Source organism: Macrotis lagotis, chromosome 1, assembly GCF_037893015.1.
Source record: "Macrotis lagotis isolate mMagLag1 chromosome 1, bilby.v1.9.chrom.fasta, whole genome shotgun sequence".
NCBI lineage: Eukaryota > Metazoa > Chordata > Mammalia > Peramelemorphia > Peramelidae > Macrotis > Macrotis lagotis.
This window is the reverse complement of record NC_133658.1, coordinates 118,959,484-118,971,859: the sequence shown is the minus strand read 5'-3', so window position 1 is coordinate 118,971,859 and position 12,376 is coordinate 118,959,484. Positions and strand designations below refer to the sequence as shown.

The 12,376-nt window shown below is 40.0% G+C and overlaps 1 protein-coding gene across 2 annotated transcripts in view; it reads right to left on the bottom strand.

Annotated features, from left to right (window-relative positions):
• COMMD1 (copper metabolism domain containing 1) overlaps positions 1–12,376 on the bottom strand; it is a 289,683-nt gene that overhangs the window by 222,027 nt on the left and 55,280 nt on the right. The gene's annotated exons all lie outside the window — the stretch shown is intronic.

Sequence of the window (12,376 nt, the reverse complement as noted above, 5' to 3'; positions counted from 1 at the left end):
ATTGTTGAAGAAGACTGCAACATCAAGGAGGTGATGCCATGACAAGCTCATGAACTGGATTTGTGCAAAGTCACTCACTGTCTCTTCCAGAACCATCTAAGCCCAGTGGCCAGGTTTGAATAAGTTCAACTAGACATGGCCTTGGATGCGAGGCAATCAAGGTTAAGTGACTTGTCCAAGGTCAAACTGTTAATGTCTGAGACAAGATTAGAATTCCTATACTTCTGACTCCAAGGCCAGTGTTCTATCCACTGCGCCACCTAGCTGCCTGTCCACAGGTAGAGCTGAAACGAACCAGAGATAATTTCACGCAACTTTGTCACTTGAAAAGAAGAAGAGACTGCGGCCCAGACACACAGGTAAGAAATAGAAAAAACTAGGGTACAAATCCAAAGCTCTCAATTCCAAATCTAGTGTTCTTCCTCTTCACCACAATACCTCAATTGCATTTGCGCTCCAGAAAGTCTTAGAAAAAAGATTTCCAGGTTTCAAAAAGAAAACATCACTGTACAATACCAAATGGAAAGAGATCCAATATTTGGGTAAGGGAATACTGGTACCAGAATTTCTAGCTTTTATCTATCAGTTTGCCATCTCAGAAAGGACAGAAAAATATAATATGATACATAAAACTCTAGCAATATTTCTAAAGTTTAAGAGATCATTTTAAACTAGCTGCTAAATCAATGAATAGAAAATATTTGTAAAATAGAATTATGGTGCTTAATCAGATGCATATATGTATATGTATATATATATATATATATACATATATATATATATATATATATCCAAAAATATCCTACCCTCCTCATTAAAATGAAGTTTGCAGATAAGCCCTTTCCTAGAAGCAATTTCATTTTTAAGTAAATCTTGGGATTTCATAAAACTAAAACTTGAAGAAACAAAAAGCCTCAATTAATTAGAATCATTTTTTTTGCATTTGTTTTTAGAAAGAGTCAAACCAATTTGCAGTGATGCTAAAAAAGGTGACAAAATTGGGGCAGCTAAGAGGCACAGTGGATAGAGTACTGGCCCTGGAGTCAGGAGGATCTGAGTTCAAATTCAGCCTGACACTTAATAATCACCTAGCTCTGTGACCTTGGTCACTTAACCCCATTGCACTGCCAAAAAAAAAGAAAAAGAAAAAAGAAAAATGACAAAATTATTCATACTCTTAAGCCAGGGATTCCACTATATAAAAATGCTTAGGATTTTTTTAAATGACCCAATAATAAAAGGTAAAGTGTTTATACTAAACAATCTGACAACACAACATGAAGAAATTCCTCAATATATTTGAGGAAATTATAGGATGTTGGCCATGGAATAGACAAGTAAGAAACTCAAGGAACTTTCAATGGTTTTTCTCTCCTCCCTATGCCTGTCCTATTCCCACAGCCCCACTGTGATAATGACACCTGGTTGAAAAGGAGTTCCTGGTGGCCAGCAGTCCTGACTAGCAGGACAGAAAATCATATCATGTTCACAAGAGGAGTCAGTGGTCCAAGACCAGGAGCTGAGCTCTTGGTTGGGAGCTGTACACCCCAGGAGCAGAGACCCTTGCAGGTTATAGTCTTATCACATAGGACATCAGCAATTATGACAACAGGGAAGCAATAAGCAATATCCATCAGAGAAGCAGCTGGCTCCTTCAAGAGAGCAGCATCCAGTGAAGACTTCAGGATGGAGACAAAAAAGAGCTCTCCAGGCATGTGTTGCCCCTTCTCACACCTACCTTGTCCTGGTTTTATGCACTTCTTACCGAAGTGACTTTCAGTTATGAACTCTGTGTGACCATCCCCCTATTAACCCTGGTTTAGCAGTGAAGTGGGGGGGGGGGGCATTTTATTGCTATTGTTCTTATTGCACCATGTCAGTAAGTGCCTTTGCTTTGAGCTAGGTGTCTTCTTCATGGATGGACTAAAATTAAGATAAACACAGCAATATGGACTCACAAAGCACCTTAAAAAGGGGGATGGGGGAAGGAATTCTTAAAGGATGCACCTGCAAATGTGAATTGGCAGGCAGAGCTCAGAGGTGATGGTAGATCCTATTAGCATATACTCTCTAAGAAAGTTTAAACAAAGAGGTAAACATTCTACATGTACCAAAATTTCTACCAATAGCAACATTTTTTGTGATATTAAAAAAATAAAAGGAACATTTAAGGAAGGGACAGAGAAATTATGGCACATAAATATGACAAATATTATTGTTCTGTAAGAAATAGCAAATATAAAAATTCAAAGAAATTTCATAGTCCTAGAACTTCCAATTCAGAAGATACCTTAGAAATTACCTTTACCATAAGATGCTTTCTTATATAGGATATCAAAGGTGCCTGCCTGATCTAAAATAATTTTTTTCTTTTGTTCACAATATCTTTTGATTTCTCTGTACTCCCCTCAAACGAATTAATGTAAAGTGACAAATAGAACCAATCAATCAAAAAATTTATGAAGTACCTACTAGATGCAAGATACTACTCAAGGCACTGAATATCACAATAAAAAGAAAGGACTGGTGACATTGCATAGCACCTCTTCACTCAAATCCAACTCATGTGCTTTTCATGGCATCACTTGCCTGAAGTCATGATCTTCTTCAAGAACAAAGGACAGATCTTCTGCTCTGCCTCTTCTTCCAGAAGGGTCTGACCTGAACTTCTGGGAGTAAGATTACTCCTTTTTGTTTTCAAGCCCCAACCCCTCATAAATCATTTGGTTCTGAATCCATAAATGGCCCATTGTTGTACAAACATTACAGGAAGCCCAGCCCTCAGGGCACACAGCAAGCAGCATGGCCAAAGCAGTCCAGATCCAGGAAAAAGAATCAGGCAGAGCCAGTAAGCAGGAGCCCCCAGGGCATGAGTGTAGAGCCTACGGAGGGAGCAGAGAGAGACTGCAGAGCTCTGTCCTCTGCCCCTGGAACAGGACTCTGGGGCTCTGACCACATTGAGATCCTGATCGCAGTCTAGGCCCCCCCATAGAACAGCAGGGCCACCCCTACCTCAGCCCCGTGGCAAAGGGGGGGTGCATATGGTCATTCACAGACCAGGAGGGAAGACAGAGCCTCATACACTGAGACCCTTGTGGGAGTGTCCCAAAAGCTCAGGAAGCAACCCCAAAACAGGCTAAGGCTGGGAAAATGAGCAAGCAGAGAAAAAAACGGAACACCATTGAGAAATATTTTGCCTGTGAGCCCAAGAAGGATCAAAATACTCAGTCTGAAGATGAGGAAGCACAAGATCCTGCATCTAAACTCCAAGAAAAACAGAAATTGGGCTCAGGCTATGACAGAGCTCAGAAAAGACTTTGAAAATAAAATGAAGGAGCTAGAAGAAAAACTGGGAAAAGAAATGAGATGCAGGAAAAACAGGAAAATGAAGTCAGCAGCTTAGTCAAGGAAATCCAAAAAAATGCTGAAGAAAATAGCATGCTAAAAACCACCTTAGGTCAAATGGATAAAACAGTTCAAAAAGTTATTAAGGAGAAGAATGCTTTAAAAAGCAGAATTGGCCAAATGTAAAAGGAGATAAGAAAGCTCTCTGAGGAAAACAAATCCTTCAGACAAAGAATAGAACTCAGGGAGATTGCTCAATTTATGAGAAATCCAGACTCAATACTTCAAAATAATGAAAAATTAGAAGAAAGTGTGAAATATCTCATTGAAAAAACAACTGATATGGAAAACAGATTTAGGAAAGATAATTTAAAAATTATTGGAATACCTGAAAGTCATGATCAGAAAAAGAGCCTTGACATCATTTTCAAAGAATTACTACAGGAAAATTGCCCTGATATTCTAGAAGCAGAGGGCAAAATAGAAATGGAGAGAATCCATAGATACCCCTGAGAAAGAGATCCCAAAAAACCAAACCCCAGCAATATTATAGCCAGGTTCCAGAACTCCCAAGTCAAAGAGAAAATATTACAAGCAGCCAGAAGGACACAATTCAAATATCATGGAGCTGCAATCAGGATCTCACAGGACTTAGCAGCCACTACATTAAAAGCTCATAGCGTTTGGAATATAATATACTGGAAGGCAAAAGAGCTTAGAATGCAGACAAGAATGAACTACCCAGCAAAACTGAATGTCCTCTTCCAGGGAAAAAGATGGACTTTCAATGAACCAGGGGAATTTCAAATGTTCCTGTTGGAATGGCCAGAGCTGAACAGAAGGTTTGATCTTCAAATACAGGACTCAGGTGAAGCATAGAGATTGGAGAAGGGGAAAATATGAGGGACTTAATGAGGATGAACTGCATGTATTCCTGTATAGAAAAATGACACTGATAATACTCATATGAACCTTCTCAGTTAACAGAGCAGGTAGAAGGAGCTTTTATAGATGAAGCACAAGAGAAAGCTGAATTTCAAGATAAAATATGGTATAAAAATGGAGTCAATAGAAAAAAGGGAAATGTAATAGGAGAAAGAAAAAGGAGAGGGGGAATAGGCCAAGATATTTCATATAATAAGATTTATCTTTATTACAATGAGCTATTGCAATGATATGGAAGGGAGGAAGGCAAGGGGGAATGAGGGAATCTTTGCTCTCATCAGAGGTGGCTTGGAGAGGACACAATATATATATTCAATGGGGTACAGACATCTGGAGTAAGAAGGAGAAGGGGAGGGACAGGGGGAGGAGGGGATGTGAGTGATGGGGGAGAGGATGGACCATGGGGGGGAGAGAGATCAGATATGACACATTTTCTTTTTTATTTCTTGCAAGGGGCTGGGATTGGATAGGAGGGAATTGCGATCAGCAATGGCAATGGTGGAAAAATATGGAAGTAGCTTTTGTGATGGACTTATCATAAAAAATGTGATCGGGGCAGCTAGGTGGCATAGTGGATAAAGCACCAACCCTGGAGTCAGGAGTACCTGGGTTCAAATCTGGTCTCAGACACTTAATAATTACCTAGCTGTGTGGCCTTGGGCAAGCCACTGAACCCCATTTGCCTTGCAAAAACCTAAAAAAAAATGTGGAACACAGACTGAAGCATGTTTTTTTATTATTATTATTATTATTATTATTTTTGGGGGGGTGCAGTGCAAATGGGGCTGGGTGGCCTGCCTGGGGCCGCATAGCAGGGTGATTGTTGGGCCGGATTTGGACATGGATACTCCTGGCTCAAGGGCCAGTGCTCTGTCCACCACCCAGCCGCCCATACTATTATTAATGTTTTATTTCATTTTAGGTCTTTTTTTTTCTTTTTTTGGTTTTTGCAGGGCAGTGGGGTTGGTCACAGCTGGGTGATTGTTGGGTATCTGGGGCCGGATATAGGCTCGAGTGCTCCTGGTTCCAGGGCTTGTGCTCCGTCTACTGTGCCACCTGGCCATACCTACAATTATTACTATTTTTTTATTTTAATTTTAATTTTTCTTTTCTCTCCCCTTTACTTTATCACTCAAGCAAGTCTATATTTCTTGGGGGGAAGGGGTATTTTGTTTACTCTTAAAACAAGAATATTTTATTAATGTATTAAAAAACATTATTTGTACAAAATGAGAATAAATAAATATTAAATAATCAAAAAAAGAACAAAGGACAAACATCAAAAGAAAGGAAAATATCACAGAATGTCAGAATTCAGAAAACACTAGAAGATACATGGCTATGCCACCATCCTACCAAATAAACTCTAATAGTTTTCCTATTGCCTCTCAGACTCCCTCCATTTGTTTTCAAAAGAAAGCCCTTCACCAGCTGACTCCAAACTACTTTTTAAGCCTAATTATACAACACAATGACCCATCCTGACCTCTAAACATTCTTGGTAATTAATATTTTACAGGATGAGCATCACTTACTAATTTTAACAAGCTAACAGTGAACAGTGCATACTTTTGAAATAGATATGTACTATAGAGGGTACAGGAGATTGTGTTGAATGGGTTATAAATTCCAGTGACATTCACTTGGAAAGGATTGTCACATCATCACTCAATGTCTTGTTCCCTGTTTCTTCTCACTAAAATATGCCACTGTAAAATCCACAGTTGAAATCTAACAGAAAAAGTACATTCTAGAATGAAGGAATGTTCTCAAAAGCTCTTCTACCAGAAATGTTAGTGAAGAATACTTTTATCTAACATTTTTGTTATCCTACTATCAAATAAAAATTTTATGGAATTTTAAACACATTAGGAATGCACTTCAAAACTAAGGGGCTGGGCTATATGATCCCTTTGAAGACCCTTCCAGTTCTAAATCTTATTAGGAAGTGTACAGTGAAGAATTTCAAAATGGAAATGGAAAAACTTCACCTGCTGGGAACAAGATCAAGACTCCATCAAGGTGAAATAAATGAGAAAAACACAGAAGAGAATGTAAGATCTCATATCCATAGCAGAGAATAAAATTTCAATTGCCTCTTTTACAGCTGAGGGGACTGGAAAAGGTGGGTGGTCTCTTAAAAATCCTTAGAAATTAAGACAAATGAAATAAGGACATAATAGTGCCCTGAATGACAGAACTGTCACATAGAAGTCCATACTATCAGAGAAGAAGGAGCATTAAGAACATAGGCAGGGAAGTAAGAAGTTAGAAGCCTATTTAAGAAGGGGAAGGAGTCACTCAGATTTCTTCCATAGAAATTGCTCAAATGGTTCTTATCCCTTTGATGAGGCAGATATCAAACAATTGATTTAAAGAGCAAGAACAGGTAACAAAATTAGAGAATCTAACCCTACCTGTGGTTTCTAAAAGATCTATTTTAAAAAGCAAATAAGGGGTAGCTAGGTGGCATAGTAGATAAAGCACTAGTCCTGGAGTCAAGAGGACCTGAGTTCAAATTCAACCTCAGACACTTAATAATCACCTAGCTCCATGACCTTGGGCAAATCATTCAAATCCCATTGCCTTAAATAAATAAAAAATATTTTTTTAAAAAAAGAAAATTTAAATAACCCACTTTGAATAATAGTAATACATATCATTATTTTGAAAAGTAATTTTTTTTTTAAATTGAAGGTCTAAGGGCAGCTAGGTGGCACAGTGGATAGAGCACCAGCCCTGGAGTCAGGAGTACCTGAGTTCAAATCCGGTCTCAGACAATAATTGACTGGCTGTGTGACCTTGGACAAGCCACTTAACCCCATTTGCCTTGCAAAAAACCTAAAAAAATGAAATAAAATATATCAAATTGAAGGTCTAACTATATCTCACACACACACACACATACACACACTGACTCAACTCCACTGGCTTCCAATTCCACTAGAATAAAATATAAGCTTCTCTGAAAAGCATTTAAAATCTTTCACAACTCTGTCCAAACCTCGTGTATCATATATGCTACTTGTCTTCCTACATTCTATGGTCAAACCACTCTGGCTTCCTCCATCTCTCATCTCCCTACCTGGAATGCCCTCCCTCCACCCCTCCATCTCCAAGAGTCCCTTATTAAGACTCAGTTCAAACACGGTTTTCTACAAGGAGCCTATGTTAACTTGACTAAGTGATTTTTCTCAAGGGTAGTTCCAATCATTTCACTACACTGTTCTAAGAACTTCCGTGGCTCCCTGTTAACTTCAAGATCAAATTGGAAAGTCCTCTGTTTGGCATTTAAAACCTCTTCTTAACCTTGCCCTTCCCACCTGTCCAGACTTTTCATACCTAGGCCTCTCCACTGTGTCTGATTCAGCTGGCCTACTGGCAACAATTAGAACACAGCATTCCATCTCCAGCTTCATTCTACCTTCAGCCTCTGGGCCTTTGCAATGACTGTCCCCTGGCCCCCTTTCCCCCAGGAATCTTCTTTTAAGACTAGGCTCAGTATACCATGGAAACAATGTAGAGACTAACAGACTGCCTTCTGTGGAGGTGTAGGGGAGGGAAGCAGAATGAGGGGAAAAATTGTAAACCTCAAAATAAATAAATAAATACATAAATTTTAAAGTTAAAAAAAAGACTAAGCTCAAACCCCATCTTAGGAAGGAGGTCTTCTTGAGTCCCCTGTTACTGCCTTCATATACACATATGTAAGGAGAGAGAGAGAGAGAGAGAGACAGAGACAGAGAAAGACAGAGAGACAGATATATATAGATATATAGATATATATATAGAGAGAGAGAGAGAAAGAGAGAAAGAGAGAGAGAAAGAGAGAGAGAGAGAGACAGAGAGAGAGAGAGACAGAGAGAGAGAGAGAGAGACAGAGAGAGACAGAGAGATGCAGAGCTCTATAATATATTGGAGAGACACAAAAGGAAGGTGTAGGAGGCTCAGGAAAGGCTTTTCCATAGAAGGAGGGCTTTGAGCTGGGAAAGCCAAGAAGATGGATGAAGAGGGAGAGCATTCCAGGTGTAGGGACAGCTGGTCAAAGTGCAATAAGTTAACAGATGGAGTATCCTGTGTGAGGAACAGCAAGCTTTGTGTCTCAGTATCTCAGGATAAGGTATTAGAAGGCTGGAAAGGTAGAAAGGGCAGATCCTAAAAGACACGATGCCAAACTGGAGACAACAGGAAGCCACTGGAGTTACTGAATAGAGAAGAGACCACAGCCAGACCAAAATAGTACATCAATCAAGCAGACAGCTCACTTGAATGAGGCATCTGCTGCATGCTAGGCATTGTTTTAGGTGCTGGGGATAAAAAGATAAAAATTTAAAAACCCGAGCTCTCAGGCAGCACACTGCATCGGGAAGAGGCAGCAACCCAGGGCTTGGCATAATCTCTGGGACATAGTAAATGCTTTATAAAATACTTGCTAAATATTTTGTGGCTGCAAAGTATTGGATGTCAACAAAGTATTGGATGTCAACAAGTATTTATGAAGCATTTATTATATGATAAGCACTACACTAAGGATGGGTAATTCAAATGTAAGCAGAAAGAAGAAAATGAATAAAAAGAAGTTGAAAAGAGAAGGAAAAGGTATATTTGGGAGCAGGAAAGAGAGAATGTGGTAGGGAAAGTCAGGTGAGTCAGAGAGAAATGTCCCGGGTTCTAGGAAGAACCAGACAATCAGAGGAAGGTTGCTAGAGGCAGAGTACTTCCAGTGTAAGAAGATCAAGGGCAGAGGGAACTTAGAAAGTGAGAAAATTGTTGGGGTATGGTAGAGAAGGTTCAGAGAGTTTGGAGTGAAGCCCAGGAAGGAAAGAAAATTCCCAGCATATGAGGAATGACTAAATAGGGATACATAAATATAATGGAATATTACTGTATTCTAAGAAATGATAAATATGATGAATATAGAGAATTATGAAAAATATGAGCTGACAAAAGTAAGGTGAGCAGAACTTAGAAAGAAATAAATACAGTATTGTTCAGTTGTTTTCAGTCGTGTCAAAATCTTCAAGACCCCTTTTGAGATTTTCTTGGCAAAAATAATGGAATGCTTTGCCATTTCTTTTTCCAGGTCATTTTATAGTTGAGGAAACTGAGGCAAATATGGTTAAGGGACTGGTAGGGTCACCCAGCTAGTGTCTTAAGGACAACTTTGAACTCAGGTATTCTAGATTCCTGGCCCAGCACACTAACTACTGCATCACAATGACAACAATGTAAATAAAAAGATCAAGTACCACAAAACAATTAAAAATAAATGTTGAGGGGTAGCTAGGTGGCACAGTGAATAGAGCACCAGTCCTGGAGTCAGGAGGGTCTGACTTCAAATTTGAATTCAGATACTTAATAATCACCTAGCTGTGTGACCTTGGGCAAGTCAATTAATCACATTGTCTTACAAAAAACAAAAATAAATGAATGAATGAATGAATGTTATGAAATTACCAAAGAACAAGAGATATGAAAAGAAATCTACTCCCACTTCTTTGCAGAGTGGGGAAGTAGGTTTCCACTGATGTGGAACATTACATATTGTCATATTTTTTTAATGCTTGATCAATTTTGCTGCTTGTTTTTTTTGCTTTTTCTTTTAGGAAACATTTTTGTTACATGCAATGGCTCTCTGGGAAGTAAAGGAAAAGGGTGGAAATGTAGGCAATATAGAAGAGCAAAAGAACATTCATTTTTTTTAAATAATTACTAGTTTACTGATGGAAGTAAAAGCTGAGAGCAAGTCAGTCTTGGTAATAAACACTCTATGAACACGATGCCATACTCTGATGTACTAGGCACCTGAATTGGCACACACTGAAGGCTCTTACTATTAGCAACTCACTGTGGAATATGAGTCCTTGTGGACTATCACTGAATAAAAGTAGAACTATGGACTCATAATTGTGTGCATCATCTTTTTTCCCAGTTAAGAGTGTTTCATTATAGAGTATAGACCTGGGAAGTGGGAGGGCCTGAGCTTCTCTCCCAACTTTGGTGAAACAGGCCACAAAACTTGCTTGGCTCCCTGGTGCTATATACACTACCCTCTTACTATCCCCAAACAAGTCACTGTACAATGCTTGCATACTTCTTAATAGGTTGGTAACAATTAGTATATTGGAGCATAAGTAAAGCTGGAAAAGATCAATGAATGACCAATATTCCACTTCAGAAAATGCACACAGAATTCTCTTTGGGATTTTCAAGTGAAGCTGCTCTTTAAAGAGTCTGAGACTATAACATTGCTTTTTAAATTCAGGGTTTGTTTGAAAGTTTAGATCAATAAATTTTATTCACTGAAGCACAGAATAGGTTAATCTAATGTTGCTCATTCTCAACAGTTCTTAGCTATTGTTGGAGCAGTGCTATGTCTGATACATCCTTGAAGCACTTTTTCTCTTCCATTTTCGATTCTAACCATGTTTTGCATTGTAACCAAAAAAAGTCTAAGGGGAGGCTACGTGGCACAATGGATAGAGCACCAGCCCTGGAGTCAGTACCTGAGTTCAAATCCGGCCTCAGACACTTAACAATTAACTAGCTGTATGGCCTTGAGCAAACCACTTAACCCCATTGCCTTGCAAAAAAAACCCTAAAAAAAAGTCTAAAAAGTCATTCTTTCAAGAAGCACAAGGGCAGAAATAAATAGAATTCAGATCACATTCCTTATCAAAGGCTGCCCCTATGACATTCCAATCATACTGGACCACTCATTGCTCCTTCCCTCCCCTGCCTCCACGCTGATCTCTCCTATCTCTGGGACTCTGCTCATCACACATAATCTCAAGTTTAAAACTGGCTCTTCTCCTTGCCCTGTTGAAATCACACCTTTTTGGGGGGGGGGGCAGAGCAAGATGGTGACAAGAACAGATTGTATCTTGGGTGCTTTCTCATAAAACTCATAAGCTAAGGACTCTAACTAAACTTTCGAGAGACAGAATCCACAGAGGGACCCAGAGAGGCAGTTCTCCTACACAAGGTAAACTGGAAAAGAGCAGAAAGGCTCTGCTCCCCGGGGTTGGAGGGGCGGCTGCCAGAGGGGTGGCCCACCAGAGAGAAAGAACATCAGCCTCCTGGAGGCAGCCCCAGAGCACTGGGAGCCGCGGCTCACAGCAGCAGGGGAGTCTCCTGAGCTACGCCCCGGGCAGCACCAGGCACAAATTGGGGGAACAGTGGGGGGGACCTCTGCCAGAGGGAGCACGTGGAACCCAGTCCTCAGGGCACACAGCAATCAGAGTTGCCACCACAGTCCAGATCCAGGAACAGAAGCAGGCGGAGCCTATAAGCAGGAGCCCCCAAGGTATGAGCCCATTGAACCTAAGGAGGGGAGTGAAGAGAAAGACAGACTGCAGAGCTCTGTCCTCTGCCCCTAGAACAGGACTCTGGGGCTCTGACCACATTCAGATCCTGATCGCAGTCTAGGTCCCCCAATAGAACAGCAGCCCCCCCCACCTCAGCCCCATGGCAGAGGGGGGCACATATGGTCAATCACAGACCAGGAGGAAGGACAGAGCCTCACACACTGAGACACTTGTGGGAGTGCTCCAAAAGCTCAGGAAGCACCCCCCAAAACAGGCTAAGGCTGGGAAAATGAGCAAGCAGAGAAAAAAGAGGAACACCATTGAGAAATATTTTGCATATGAGCCCAAGAAGGATCAAAACAGTCTGAAGATGAGGAAGCACAAGATCCTGCATCTAAAGACTCCAAGAAAAACAGAAATTGGGATCAGGCTATGAAAGAGCTCAAAAAAGACTTTGAAAATCAAATGAGGGAGTTGGAAGAAAAACTGGGAAAAGAAAGGAGAGAGAGATGCAGGAAAAACATGAAAATGAAGTCAGCAGCCTAGTCAAGGAAATCAAAAAAAAATGCTGAAGAAAATAGCATGCTAAAAACCAGCTTAGGTCAAATGGATAAAACAGTTCAAAAAGTTATGGAGGAAAAGAATGCTTTAAAAAACAAAATTGGCCAGATGGAAAAAAAGAGATAAGAAAACTCTCTGAGGAGAACAAATCCTTCAGACAAAGAATGGAATTCATGGAGATTGATGAATTTAGCAGAAATCAGGAATCAATACTTCAA